The sequence below is a fragment of the Ursus arctos genome, unplaced genomic scaffold (genome assembly GCF_023065955.2).
Source record: "Ursus arctos isolate Adak ecotype North America unplaced genomic scaffold, UrsArc2.0 scaffold_33, whole genome shotgun sequence".
Classification (NCBI taxonomy): Eukaryota; Metazoa; Chordata; class Mammalia; order Carnivora; family Ursidae; genus Ursus; species Ursus arctos.
In genome coordinates, this window is record NW_026623019.1 from 28,433,794 (window position 1) to 28,447,721 (window position 13,928).

Sequence of the window (13,928 nt, forward strand, 5' to 3'; positions counted from 1 at the left end):
CAGCACTGCTTAGTAAAGGGACTGTCCTTTCCCCCAAGATAGTGGTACGGATTCATTGTTTTGCATGGGTCTGTTCAGTTTTTCCAGCACTGCTTAGTAAAGGGACTGTCCTTTCCCCCTTTTATATTCTTGGCTCCTTGGTACTGGACCGTAGATGTGTGGGTTTACTTCCGGGCTCTGTCTTCTGTTCTGGTGATCTGTGTGTCTGCTTTGATGCCAATATGCCAGCAATCAGTAGAGCTTTGTAATAGAGTTTGAAACGAGGGAGCACAGATTTTTATGCATTTTGTACCGTGCCACTTTACTGAATTTGTTCAATAGGTTTTTTTTGTGGTTGTGTTTAGGGTTTTCTATATATAATATCATGTCATCTGAAAAGAGTGACCTTCACTTCTTGTTTTCCAGTTTGGATGCCTTTTATTGATTTATTTTTTCTTGTGTAATTGCTCTGGCTAGGATTTCCAGTATTGCAGTTGATGCTTGGCCAACGTGGGTCTGAACTGGGCAGTCTGCTTATTACGTGGGTTTTTTCAGTAAATAGACATTGCTCTTAATGTATTGTCCGTAAAGTTTTTCTTTGTTATTTCTTTTCAGATTTTTATTTAAGTGTTACTTAAGGTGGCCTTATAGGTGGCCTGCTGCCACCTTTACCGTGAGTGGAGAGTGGGACGGGTGCACTGCAGCTCAGGGTGGCTGTTACGCTGGGGTCAGGGAAGGAGGAGGAGAACATTCCAGCAACCCTCTGGTGACACCCACGGCCTGCCCCGCAGCCCCTCGGTGTGGTTCCAAGAGAGGGAGGTGGTCCTGGGCCAGCTGACCCCTGTTTCCTTCCGAAACCTGTAGGTGTGAAGAAATAGCAGCACTGTGAGCTCATCCGGATGACGTACGACATCACTGGTGAGAGCCCAGCTAGTGTGCCCGTGGAGGTGCTTGTCGTCGAGGCTGCTAAGCTCCAGGCGCCACTACTCCTCACCCTACCTACTACAACTTGTGGAAGCAGCAGGCCCTGGGCGGGCAAGCCCGGTACAGGTACAAGGCAGTGGCACATAGGGAGGCAGGGCCACACCTGCACAATGTGGTCACCGCGCAGAACGCCATGTTCATGCCCGCTGCCTGGCAATGAGACTCGGCTCACCAGCCAGGTGAACTGCCCCAGGCTGGAAAAGCAGCATGGGTGAGAGTCCCAGCCTCGGAGTCCTGAATGCAGTTCCTTACTCCTTGAGGACAGCCCTGGGCTCAGGGAAGGGGCAGGAGAGGAACACAACACACTGGGGGATTCCTGCACCCTGAGTCCTACAGAGCCCGTCTCAGAAGGCCCAGAGTGAACATCAGTGGGCACAGAAATGGTGGGGACCTACATCTCTACAGGTTAGGATTTCACTGAAGGAACCTGGGACTCTGGGTCCTCTTCTCCTTCACTGATACCCCATCCACAGGATAATGGGGACCTGAGCCCCTCTTGGGGGCTTGAGCCTCTGGCGCGACCCTAGCAAAAGCGCCTCTGAGCAGAGCTGGGGCCCCTGGCCAAGATTATGCAGAGGGGTCGTTCACACATTGGCTGCCTTTCCCTGCACACCTGCGCCCTCACCGCCTCTGGGGCATCATCTCTCCTCAAGGCCACACTCTACAGGGCAGCCTCCTAGGCGACAGTGCCCAGCCTAGGCCCCGGGGGTGGTGTGGCTGCTGCCTCCTGGCAGCATGAGTCTCCAGCTGCAGACAGGCAAGCTGGAAGCATCTCTGATTGCCTTCTGAGAGATCGCCTATTTTTTTGCCAGTTTCCCAAACTGTTCCTGCGAACGGGGCAAGCTCTGGTGGTTCTGTGCATGAGTTCCATTTGCGTTGGTTAGCCTGGGACCGTATACCTCCATGCGGCAGAGAACCCTGCTTCTTGCACCTGGGGGCAGGGGGGTGACCCTCCTCGCTCTAGGGACTGAGCTCTGAGGGACGGCAGTGTGACATCCCAAAAGGGTCCAGCTTGTGGGGCTGCAGAGCCTTCAGGAGCCCAGCCCGGGTTAGGGCCCTCAGGCCGGGGAGTAGCACCCACACTGCTGCCTGGGCTCAGGAGAAAGATAGTGGCACAGGGCTTACGGATAAGACAAACGGTGGGTCGTTCCAGAAAAGATTCTCCAACCAAGGCAGGGCCTTATTTGCTGTCAGCTATGGATGGAAGCCCAATGTGTACTTTTTGTAAATTGAGGTATTTTGGGAACCAAAAAAAAAAAAAAAGAAGAAGAAGAAGAAAAAGAAAGAAAAAACTCATTGAAAATCATAAACTGATTCTAAATGGCCACAGCCTGTTGGGGGCCCAGCTCTGGAGGTCAGCATTGCTACGTGCACCCTGCCAGAGTATTTGGTGTTGACTCATGCCCATGAGCACTCAGAGCCAGAGCCTTCCTGCCCACTCACCTTCCAGCTTGCAGGCCCTCCTGCTCACAGCCGCAGCTCTGACCCCGACCAGCAGGCTGGGGCGTCCCCTGTCAGCCCTGCCAGTGCACCTCACGGGACGTCTGCCTGTAGGAGAGAGAAGCCAGAGGGCCTGAGCTGACCCTTGACCCCTTGGCCTCCACCTCCTGAGCATCTGAGGTGATTCTGCCCAGGCTCTGTTCACCCTGGTTCTTACCTCAGGCACCAAGCCCCACAGCACCACGAAAAGGCAAAGCGAGAAGAGGTTTGGAGGTTGGTGACAAGGCCTCAGCATTTTAACCCAGAAAACTGAAATTTGATGCAGTGGTTGCCAGCTTCTGTGACGTTCATAGTGGGTTGTAAGGGTTTGGTTCTGTGTCGAGGTGGAACTGTTCTCAGTCACTGTGTTTGGGTTGTGTGGAAGGGTTTGCAATCCTACTAATGATAGAGACCATTTCCTAAAATGTTCGGGTGGCCAGATGCCTCTTGTTAAATGGTCTGATCATGTCTGTGGCTTCTCTTGTACAAGTAGTTCAGGATTTGCCAAAATGTCTTTCCGTGTAATGGCTTAAGTCAGTCAACAGAGAGCATGGGCAAAAATTCCAGGCTGTTAATTTTGGGCTCTGCGGTCTTAAAATGTCCTGCTTCTCCTCAGATGAGACCATAATCTACAGTCATTGAACAAACCACTACATTATGGAGTTGAATGTGAGCCAGGTAAAAAATGCATATTTTTGAGACATCCAGCGGACGTCATAATCACCCTGATGACTTGGGGGGCCCAGTGGGGTCCCTAAAGAGAGCCCAAGAACAAAATCACATTCAGCTGGGCGAAGCCCAGAGCCTACAGCTGGGAGTCCTGTGCTCCCTCTGTCTTAGGGAACATTTTTTCCAAGAACATTCAGGGCCAAAAGATTGGGGACTGGCTGCTCCAGAGATGAGGTGTGACAGAAGCCGGACAGAGACCCAAACGAGCCCCTCAGAAGGCCTCCATGGACATGTCTGCTAGAGAGGTTCATCATCCACCTCAGTAGGGGCACGCGCCCCCCGCGTGGGCCTGGACACAAGGCCCTTCTGGCCCAGAGCCACCTGTAGCACGGATGTCCCCAGTCCCCCCGAGACAGGAAATGAAATCTGCCGTGTCCACACACTGGAACCTACACAGCTGTTTGAACGTGTGAGCTGAAGTAACATCAGTAGGCACAGAGCAAGCCTCAAGTTATGCCCTTAGGAGGAAAAAGAAGGGTGCTCTGTCTAGTGTGTGTACACATGTGTGTAAATGCACACACACACACACACACACACTCAGGATGTGTAAAGACCACCTCTGGAACGATGGACAAGAACTCGGTAACATTGGTTACCTCCAGCCTTGGCACGGTCTGAATTTGTCACCACACACACAGTATATCTTCTCAAACAGAAGAGGAAAAAAATGATGCCAGGGCATCAAGGCTGACTGCCCCCCTCCCCAGTGCCTATCCTATCCGGGCATCCTGGGCGCTGGTCACAGATGTGAATTGAAGCGGGTGGGCTGTGACCTAGCCGTGTCGTCTTGGGAGGATTGCTGCTGCTCTCCAATTTGTTAATTTTTTATAATATCACACTAAGCTGTTTTGAGATGTAAGTGAGAAGTGGATGGGGAAGCCATCTGCAGACTCCTGTTGTCCCCAGCACGATCAGCTCAGGGCACCTCGAGCCAGAACTGGTCCCTCCAGTGGGGGCCTGTCCACCCAGACGTCCACAGAAAAACCAGAGGTGGAGGGCCCCGGCACCTGCTTAGACAAAGAAGTCCAGACTGCCGCACACCAACCATGCCAAGACTTCACTGCCAGCTGCTTCCTGCTCGTAGGCTTTTAGGTAAATGTACCACCGTCCAAATCAAAATCCACTATGCTGGTTCAGAGCCCTCACTCTGAAAGAGAACTGTGGTCAACATTTTGTTCTGGAACAACTTAGGCCCTTTTAGCTAAGAAATTGTACCTTGGGTCAGTCCCATCATCTGTGTAGAGTTCCGTAGTACTGGAAAGTGTCCTACATTTTTTGTCTTTGTTTTTGTTTTAAATTAGTAATGAGGTTTTGGAAATATTTGCGTATCTAACCTGTGACATGAAAACACGGGGACTGAAGCCGGTTCTCCCCCTGCCCTGTTCCCTCTTCTCCCTCCTAACCCCCCATCACGTGTACTTGTCCTGGCCTCATGAGTAGTCTCTGCTGATGACTATCTCTCATGATGCCAAGAACAAGCACCACTAAATGTGGTTTCTTGAATTTGTTGTTGCCTTTGAGTGACTCTGAATCTAAGTGGATAAGATCTTACAAAATATGGGGTTGATGAGGACACAGAATGATAAAAATGGCTCTTCTGAGAAAACATTTTGAAATCTGGAGCACAGCACATTGTCCGATTTGGTTTACGCTACGATCACAATCTGAGAATTTAAGGGGCAGAGGTTTCCAGGAACATCCTAGGCAGGTCACTGGGTCTTGCAGTGAGAGAGCGGGCCTGGGAACACCTGCAAGGTGAGGTCTCTGATGGAGATCGGGGCTTGGCAAACCACAGCCCAGTCCACAGGAGGAGCCGGGTGTCAGTCATAGGAGTTGAAGTCCATTCCGGTGAAAGTGGCTTTTTTAAAAAAAAGTGAGAAACATGGACCCATTGGTTTATTCCCTCTAATTTGGTGGCACAGGAAGTGGTGAACAGTAGCTGATGAGGTCCCTTCTGTCGTGGTTAGTCTAGAGAGTCTTTAATTTGGAGTCTCTTGCGAAATACACAATCACCTGGCGTTAGTCCATGCTCTCCTTATTCTTGTTCATTTGGGCTTTCGTCGAGGACGGCGTTGGGAATTTTTAGTCAGCGCAGTGTTCGTGATTTGGACAGACAGAAATCCCCCTCAGTAGTGCTGACACGTTTGGAAGTACTGATCTGTTGAAGTGAGCTTGCCTCCTTTCTTTGTTACCTGTTCCCCAGTGTTGCAGTCAGCATTTCTCAGAACACTTCACCATTGGGTATGTTCGTAATGAACAATTGCCAGTGTCCCAGCTCCTGTGTCCATTGCACAACCAAGAGAACAATTCCTTGTGAAGTATTTTCCCAGTTAGAGTTCTGTGGTGTGAATGTCAAGGGAGGGATTTTCCACCTTGCTTTGGGATCGGTGTCCATCTGGTCCAGTGTGTCATTCAGAGTCCTTGTTTCCTTGTTGATTCTCTGCCAAATGATCTCTCCATTGCAGTGAGTGGAGTGTTAAAGTCCCCTAGTATTATTGTATTATTTTTGATGTGTTTCTTTAATTTTATTAATTAGCTCAGATTCATTGGTGCTCCTGTGTTAGGGGCATAAATATTTACGGTTGTTAGATAGTGTTGGATAGACCCTTTAAGTAGGATATAGTGTCCTTCCTCACCTCTTATTTTAGAGTCTTTGGTTGAAAATTTAATTTGTCTGGTATGTGGATTGCCACCCCAGCTTTCTTTTGACGTCAATTAGCATGATAAATGATTTTCCATCCCCTCACTTCAAATTTGCAGGTGTCTCTGTATCTAAAAGGAGTCTCTTGCAGAAAGCATGTTGATGGTAATTGTCTTTCTCTGCTTGACTTATTTCACTTAGCATTATCACTCATTTATGGAACATAAGAAGTAGGAAGATCGGTAGCGGAAGAAAGGGAAGGAGAAGGGAGGGTAAACAGAAGGGGGAATGAACCATGAGAGACTATGGACTCTGGGAAACAAACTGAGGGTTTCGGGGAGGGGGGGAATGGGATAGGCTGGCGATGGGTATTAAGGAGGGCATGTATTGCGTGGTGCACTGGGTGTTATAGGCAAGTAATGAATCATGGAACATTACATCAAAAACTAGGGATGTACTGTATGGTGACTGACAGAATATAATAAAAAAATACCATTATTTAAAAAAAAAAAAAGGAAAGCATGTTGACGGGTCTTGCTTTTTATCTAATCTGATAGGCTCCTGTTTTTGGATTGGGCCATTGAGCCTATTTACATTCAGAGTAACTACTGAGAGCTGTGAATTTACTGCCATTGTATTGCTTGTAAAGTCCCTGTTTCTGTATATTGGCTCTGTTCCTTTCTGATCTGTGTTCCTTCTGGGCTCTCTCTTTGCTTCATTGTTCCCTTTTAATATGTTATTTTAATAATACAATGCCAATCTAAAGAATTCTGGTATAACAGTTCAGGATTGGTTACTCCTTAGTTTTCACTGGAGGCAAAGGTTTGTAAAAGTTAAAATTCTGCTAAGTGTACATTGAGATTGCTGGAAATGATAGGGGAAGCAACTGTGTATGCAAGAAATTTTAAGCTGTATTTTTGATAAGGACACTATAAGGAATGAGAATACATTTTTGTTCAGGAAAGAAAAAAAAGTAATTTTGTTATTTTGTACTAAATAAAGACTGCTTATTCAGAGAGAAAAGTCTTAGGACAAAATCTAAATGAAAAAGAAAGGTGTAGGAAATTTGTGAAGAGAAACTTCGGAAAAAACTTTTATTTATGGTCGGGACTAAGATTGAAATGAATGGATTTTATAGGTACAATGGTATAAGTCTGAAATTCTGCTTTTTTTCTCTCTGTTAAAAGGACAAAGTTTTCCTGGATTGTTGGTCTGCTCTTGATGAAAGAGTTGTATCCCGGAGTCCATAGTCTCTCATGGTTCATCTCCCCCTCTGTTCCCCCTCCCCCCCCCCCCGTTCATTTTCCCCTTCCTTCTCCTAAGGATCTCCCTGCTATTCCTTATGTTCCATAAATAAGTGAAAGACTATGGACTCAGGGAAGCAAAGGAGGGTTGTAGAGGGGAGGGCAGTGGGGAAATGGGTTAGACCGGTGAAGGGTATTAAGAAGGGCACGTATTGCATGGAGCACTGGTTGTTATATGCAAACAATGAATCATGGGACACTACATCAAAACTGAATGATGTACGGTATGGTGACTAACATATCGTAAAAAAAAAAAAGATGAAAGATTAAAAAGAGGGAGTTGTAAACAAAGATGTTATTACTATTATTATTATGTGTTTTCTTTACCTTTGTAGAAAAGCAAAGTTTCTATGTTTTGTCTTTATCAGGTTTTTGATGACTTAAGAGGACTGAAATGTCTCAATTTGAAAGAAGCTAAGTTTTGCTAAAGATTCCATAATCTTCCCTAAAATCTCTTTTGGCCTCCTTGGTTAAGTTTAAATAGTGAGTTTTGTCATGATCCATATATCTATTTAGGCCTATGCTTTAAAACATTCTGAATTTTTAAACAAATTGCCTGGGATTTAAATTGTAAGTGGAGACTTTGCTTTTCTGTTCTTTTCATTTTACTAATTAGGCTTTCTTGGTATGTTAAGTCACTTGGGAAGCTTTGTCAAATAAATGATGGGAAACCACGGGTTCTGTTGTATGGGTAAATGTTATAATTGTTGTAGAAATTATGTGAATCCCTCAAGCTTTAATATGTCTCAGTATAAGGTCCTCACGCGATATGCTAATTATTGAAATGTTCTGTGTCACAGAAGTAACGGGATTTCCTTGTCAAGTGCATTGTAATGAGCTCTCATCAGATCTTGAACCATGTACATTTGTGATTCTTTTGTCATTTATGCCCTTGTCAAATGTGTTTCATCCTCAAGGAGATTCATGAAAGGAAGTTTTGACACATATAAGTTCTGCTCTTTAAAATCCTGAAACTAAACTGGGTAAGAATTTCCAGAACTAACGGAGCCGGTTTTGTTGCATTCAAACAGAACAAGAATTAATACTATGGGACAGAAAGAATTGAGGACGATGATGATAGTTTTGTGACTCTTGTTTGAAACATTGCTGGTTCTTTAATATGTGTTCTTCCAGATTTAAGGAAACTTTATCTTAAAATATCCATGATATAGGGAGATATGATAAAATATGTTTTTGTGAACAAGTGGAAACATTTCCCTTTTCTCCCTACCTGACTCCTCCAGAATTCAGCAGCTCTCAGTGAGTATTCTTTCTTTCAAGGTAAGTTTGATTATTTGCCTAAGTTCAACACAAGTCTGTTTTCCTTGCAACAGGTCACTCCTGGAAGCTTTAGTTATTTTACCAAGGCGTTGAATGAAGTGTCCTGTTGGGGAGAGAGAGACATGCATATAGACCCTGATATGACCAGACAAGTTGAAGGATATCAGGTTGACTTGATGGAGCCCCTTGGAAATATTGGCCTGATAACCTTGCTTACAGAGTTCTCAGGAGCCTTGCCAGATGAGTAAAGAGTGTTACTTCCTGGCAGGTATCAGTTTGGGGATCTCAAAAAGAAGAATTGACCCAAATCTACAGGTACTGCAGGCAGGTCTGTTGTGAGTATTTGGCTTGGCCTCTGGCCTCAAGACACGATTGCCAGTTCAATCTAGAAGATTCCTTATGAAAAGTTCTGGCAAAGCAAGGTTTACAAATGTATATGGTCCATTACTGTTCTTGCTGCGCTTAGTTAGAATAGATGCTATGTGAAGTCAGTCAAGCAGAGAAAGACAATTACATGGTTTCACTTATTTGTGGAACATAAAGAGTAGCAGGGAGATCATTAGGAGAAGGAAGGGAAAGAGGAAGGGGGACGGATAACAGAGGGAGAGAGGAACCATGAGAGACTCTGGACTCAGGGAAACAAACTGAGGGTTTTAGAGAGGAAGGGGGTGGGGGGATGGGCTAGCCGAGTGAAGGGTATTAAGGAGGGCACGTGTTGCATGGAGCACTGGGTGTTCTACACAATCAGTGAATCATGGGACACTACATCAGAAGCTAATGATGTACTGTATGGTGACTCACATATTATAATAATAAAAATAAATAAAAAGAGTAGATGCTAAGCCAGCAAGTGTGCAATGATCGCTGAGGCCTTCTTTCATCTAAAAAACAATCACAGATCCGTGTAACTGAAAGGCATCACCCGTCTGGATTAGCACACACTGCAAACATGCCTGATATTTCTGTGCCTCAAAATGGGTCCCCTGAAGCTATTAAACCATTTACCTTGCAATTTAGGTTGGAGACATCACTTTTGACACTGACAGTGTTTTCTGATTGGGCAAGTCCTATCAGAATGCCACCCAAAGTAATCTTGGAATCCCCTAGAAGCTGGTGGTTAGAGTGCTTGCACTTTGGGTCAGTATCATAAATGCTGGTTAGGATTTAAACCCCTTTAAATCTCCTCAGAAATTTAAATTTGCATTTTGTGGTGATGAGTGTTTTGACTTCAGGTGTCTGTGAGAGGCAAATCTTAACAAGAAAAGACCACAGGCTGATTTGAGCCAAATAGAGACTTTAGAGATGGCAAAGATCAGGGCTTACTTTCAACAAGTGTTAATGCAATTTGCCTGTTGAACCTCACAGATTTCTCTTTAAGAATGAAATACTGCTAAGATGCTATTAAAAATAGAGTTGTGAAAGAAGGAAGTAATAAGACTGAGAGAGTCACTCACATAGAGTTGAAAAGACCTGGAGGAGGTAGGGTGTATGCGCATCTCCTGTTTCAGTTCCATGTAATGGAAGATCCAGGGGTTGATGAATGAGAACACACTTCCAATGTGAAAGAAGATTCCAGGAGGAGTAAGCATTGCTAAGACAGTCCTGCAAAATATAGTTGAAATAGGGTTGATGCACATCTTCTGTTTCGGTTCTGGGAGCAGCATGAACTTTGGACTTTTGTCAGTAGTTGCAAATGATCACTGACCTCTGGGCTACGTCCAGGACCACGTCCTCCTGCTTTGGTCTGAAATAGACATCATGGAATACCTGGTAGCCAAACCGCCAACCATGCATTAGTTTAAGGTCTGCTCGCAGCAATCCTAATTCTTTCCCAGCTTGTGTGACCCTGTGATTTTGACCTCTTTGAGCCTGCACTCCCTGCTGGCAGTGTGGAGCACACTTTCAGTTTGGGGGTGACTCTATGTCTCCCAGAGTGCAATCCCTAAGACCTGAACTCAAAGCTGTACTTGTTTTACAGACGGCTCTTCTTGGCTCACATTCCTTGGCCTAGTGGGTAGGATGCAACACGTCTGACCTCTGCGTCTTCGCCACAGGTTCCAGTGAGATAGGCACAAGAATGGTCCACCCTGTCATCTCCCTGGTGGTTTTGCATCACAGTGGTAAGTTGTCTTCGTTCTGAACCTCCCGCCAGGGTTGAGGTTCAGGCCTTTATTTGGATGTCCTCTTTTGGTGGTTTCTGTCTTTACATCTGAGGGGAAAAGATACCTTCTTCTTGGCTATGACATTGGAGACAAGTCCTTAAAAAGAAAATACACAATTGGTTCTTTGGGGAAAAGACCTTAGTAGGACAGATTTAGAAAGTTCTGCAAGTCCTCGCCCCACACAAAAACTCTGAACCAGAGGTTGCTTCTGTTCACGGAATCCTGAGTTAGTGCAGGTTTACTTCATAAATCGAGGTACCCACCATTTAGTGAGCATGTAGCAGCTGTCAGCACGGTGCTGGGTGTTCTATAGCCAAGGATCTGGTCCTAGCACAGACAGATCAGGTCTTGCTGATGAAGAAAGTATCCATACAAGTTGCAGTCTCACCTCCCTACGTGCTTTCCTTGGAGCCCTGGAGACACTCCCAATCCTCCCCTTCTTTTCTGAGATCACCACTTACCTAACATCTGGGGAAGGATCTTGATCTGCTTGTTTTCTGTCTCTGTGATAAGAAGAAAAGCCATCTTCTCGAAAATATGTTCAAAAGGTAAATGAGGTAATCATCTCAAACCTTGGAACCGTCATCATGAATTTAGTGCCATTAGATCTTATTGAGGTCCCTGATGTCATGCGTAAGTGGAAGAGGGGATTTGACAACTTAGTTTAATCAAAAGTTATAGAGGTGCTGAGATCTATAAACAAATCACACAGTTGGAAGAGAATATGGCGCTCCTTTACTCTGGTTCTGGCTTAACTTTTGCTCCTGGTTTGTCCATGGTCTTTTATTTTATTTATTTATTTATTTATTTATTTATTTATTTATTTATTTATTTTTATTTAAAAGATTTTATTTATTTATTCGACAGGATAGAGACAGCCAGCGAGAGAGGGAACACAAGCAGGGGGAGTGGGAGAGGAAGAAGCAGGCTCATAGTGGAGGAGCCTGATGTGGGGCTCGATCCCATAATGCCGGGATCACGCCCTGGACCGAAGGCAGACGCTTAACCACTGTGCCACCCAGGCGCCCCGGTCCATGGTCTTTTAAATCTTAGCTTCTCGGCGATTCCATTTCAGCCACCTCAGGTTTCTGTGTTGAGTACTTTCAGGACCAAGTTCAAACTAACAGGGCATACAAGGCTCTTTACCATCACTATATGAATTTGGTGTCCTCTCTCCAACCCCCTTATGGTCCAGTCACACTAAGTGTCGCTGTGTCTGTTGTTTGCATTCACACCCTCCCTGTATTCCCACCCTTTGATCTCCAGGCCTTCAAGAATCGGCCATGTCCCTTTCTCTATGAAGCTCCTTAACCTCCCCCTCACCCCACATCATCTACCCTGTACCTCCATAATGATGTCCTTGTCTTCCTTTGGTTCTCCGTAGGCTTCCAGCCATTTTCCAACAATATTTATTGCACACATACTATGGATATGTAAACAAGAGGCGTTCTAGCAGATTAGTAAGACACTGAGCTCTAGGGCCAGACTCCCTGGGTGTGCATCTTAACCCTGCCCCTTCTCCTTAGGTAAGTCACTTGACCTCTTGGGTCCAGGTTTCCTTGCCTGTAATGCAAGGATTATAATCCTACCTGTCTCCGAGTTGCTGTTAAGATTCAGTGTTGTGGAGATTCTCCAAAGAAAGCACTCCATAATAGTCATTGTCTTTATGGTACTTGAATGTAAGCTCCACGAGGAGAGGGAATTTCTGCTTCCCAATCTATGCCTGGGTCAGTGCCTGGCACTAGTAGATGCTTTAAACATACGGTGAATGAATATATGAATTTGCCAGGCGTTCTAATCTCAGGGCAAGCAACTTTGAATAAAATAAACAAGATCCCTTTCTCATGGCTTCTACTGTAAGCGTTAGACAGAAGCACACACTTTCATGTAATAGCAGGTGCTGTGAAAAATGTACAACAGGGAAGTGGGATTGAGGCTAGGGATGGAGGAGCAGTATTAAGTGAGGATGGGCCAACCACATAGAGGAACCAGGCGAGGATTTCAGCCAAGGGCCCAGAATTCCCGAGGGTAAAAGAAGCTCTGCTGGTTAATATAGCCTCCCCATTTTCTCCAAAGGGCTCTTTGAATGTCTGTCTTCCTCACTAGACTAGGAACGTCCGAAAAGAGGGACTCCATCGTGTAATTGTTTATAAATATCCTTGCTGGTAATTAGTTGGACACTTGATAAATACTTGTTGATTAAACAAAGGAATCCATGTAGGAAAGGGCCTTCCCATTTGGAAATGCAGACTCTGGACTCTTCTACCTGTCTGTTTTCTTTTCTCCTTGTATATTCTGCCTTCCTGAAGTCTAGGCCAAGGAATACATCTGAGCATTGACTCATCTTCCTTCCAGTGCTATCCCTGAAGTCTAACATTAGGAGGTTACTTTCCCCCCAGATCCCAATTAATCCCCTTTTTGGTAAGAATTAGGTTCAGAGCTGCAGAAACTGTTCTGTAAATGGAAAAAAACTTTAGGAAAAGATTTTGGTTTTCAGAAAGTCATTTCATTTGATGAATTTTAAACATTTGCTCTTTGAATAGCTCCTTTTCGGTTATCAACATAAAAATGAACCTATCATTTAAATATCCATGCTGTTATTACTGTCCAGCACTGAGTTATGAACTTGTGATGTTGTGATTTATAGTATATATGTGATCTTACCCCGTTTCTGCAGCAAAGCTCCTAAAGCCGCTGGAATTCCTAAGTGTGGAGGTTTATGGGGTATCTTTTGCTGTGTTAATGAGAGACTTTGGGATTGAGGAGGGGGCTGGTTGCCTGCCAGTGGAACCAACCACTTGATTATTGGGTGGGAACTTTCAGGCCCACCCTCTACCTCCTGGGAGGGGAGAGGGGCTGGAGAACAATGATTGTCATGAAATCATAAAATCATGCCCATGTAATGAAGCCTCCACAAATACCCTGAAGGACGGGTTCTGAGAGCTTCTGGGTTGGTGAACATTGGAGGTGCTGGGAGTGGCGCTCTGGAACGGGGCATGGAAACTCGATCCATACCCCTTTCCCCGTACCTGGCCCTACACAGATCTTCTCTCTTACTCTTCCTGAGTTGTATCCTTTTATAATAAACCGGTAGGTTTGTAAGTGAAATGTTTCTCTGAATTTTGTGAGCCTAAGGAGGCAGTGGTTGGAACCTCCCATCTGTGGCCAGTCAAGCACAGGTGGCAAACTGGACTTGTGATGGGCATCTGAAGGGTGATGGGGGTCCAGTGTGGTGGGACTGAGCTGTGCAAGCTAACTCTATCTCCAGATAGGTCGTGTCAGAAAAGGACATGCAGGTGGTGTCCAAGATTTGCTTGTCACATGGAAAAAACACATTGCAACTGGTGTCAGAATTGTAGAACTTTATTG

General features: G+C 45.3%; 1 protein-coding gene across 1 annotated transcript in view; it reads left to right on the forward strand.

Annotated features, from left to right (window-relative positions):
- The window catches only part of LOC113249954 (uncharacterized), an 89,280-nt gene that overhangs the window by 1,817 nt on the left and 73,535 nt on the right, over positions 1–13,928 (forward strand). Inside the window, exon 2 of the mRNA XM_057305558.1 lies at positions 844–10,517. The gene's annotated coding sequence lies outside the window, so the exon portion shown is untranslated. The remainder of the gene's footprint in view (positions 1–843; positions 10,518–13,928) is intronic.